We start from the raw sequence: 1497 nt of genomic DNA, 5'->3' as shown, positions 1-1497 counted from the left end.
CCCCCGTCTCCTTAAGCTTGTCCCCCAGAGCCTTGAAATCCTTCATAATGCAGTCAGGGTTGCCCCTGGCTGTGTCATTCGTCCCCACATGGATGACAACCATGGGGTACTGGTCTGCAGCTCAGATGTAGGCCGGGATCCTCTCTGTGATATCTCTAACCCGAGCCCCAGGCATGAAGCAGACCTCCCACGTCATGGGGTCAGGCCGACAGATGGGACCTTCCAGTCCTCGTAGGATGGAGTCTCCAATGATGAGGATCTGGTGTTTCTTCCTGCTGGTGTTTGCTCTCTGCCCATTCTTTGTCATGTGGGGAGTGGCATCGTCCCTGCTGGAGGCCATTTCACTGTCTTTCTCCATCACAACTGCCAGGGCATTGAACCTGTTCCCCAGGTGAACCTGGGGAGCTTCCATCACTCTAAGCCTAGCAGCTCTGGATTTGGACACCTTCTGCTACTCCTGTGTTGGATGCGTCTCCTGTGGGGGCTGTACTGTGGGCAACCGGGCCTGCAGAGAACAGAAATAGGCATCAATTTCATCCTCTGCATCCCTGATCCCCCTCAGCCTGCTCATCTCAGCCTGGAGCTCCCTCACCTGCTCCTCCAGGGCCCTAAGTCGTGCACAGGAGGGGCAGGCAGACAGCCGCCATCATCCACCTTTGCGTAACACAACTGTTTGGCGATATCGACCCATCCCAACTAAAGCATCACTTCAAGCCTTTCTTCAAACCCTGCTATCCCACCTGAAGCAAGGAAGTCGCATCACACCGGTCTCCAAAAACATCTACTTATCAGCCAGATGAGGCATAGCTAAGCCTGGCCGCCCTGATGAAGCCTGGCTCGTCGTTGACTATCGCATGGTGAACAAACGTTGTGCATCCATCATCCAGCCAAATATTTCAGACCTTCCTTAACAACTGTGCAGCATAGCCGAGTACCAAAGTCAGCCTTGAGGAGGTGTAACCATCGACATGGAAGATATGTTCTTCATCAAAGATGTCAACAGCTCCACAGAACCTCCGCACCTTTTAGCGCACCACAATTGGTTATCTAGGCGTGCCGAATAAAAAGTTACGTAAATTGTGTAATATCTCTGGATACTGCTGTTTCTTATTTTCTTTTGCAGGTAAAGGCCATGAGATTTCTCACGACCATCATCCTGCACTGTGTCATATGTCTCATTTCGGGCACAGTTCAACAGAACATGTTCCTGACTCTACTAGCTGTCTCTACCACTGAATGCCACAACTTCGAAGATACCGGAAACACAACAGTGGACTACCGGCTCTATTTCCCAAGACCCATGACAACAACGGACACCAGCATCGTCACTCATCTTAGTCGACCACAGTCTAATATTTTTATATCTCACTATCTTAACCTCTTGCATTGTAACCTCCCTTCAGAGGATATTTTAAAATTACCTTTCACTATCAACATCACTGTCTATATACCTACATCTAAATGGCCACATGTTTATATGAAAAGTTGAAGGTTTTG

Source organism: Crocodylus porosus, unplaced genomic scaffold, assembly GCF_001723895.1.
Source record: "Crocodylus porosus isolate Cpor-Errol unplaced genomic scaffold, CroPor_comp1, whole genome shotgun sequence".
Classification (NCBI taxonomy): domain Eukaryota; kingdom Metazoa; phylum Chordata; order Crocodylia; family Crocodylidae; genus Crocodylus; species Crocodylus porosus.
The sequence above is the reverse complement of the archived record's forward strand: the minus strand, read 5'-3'. Positions refer to the sequence as shown.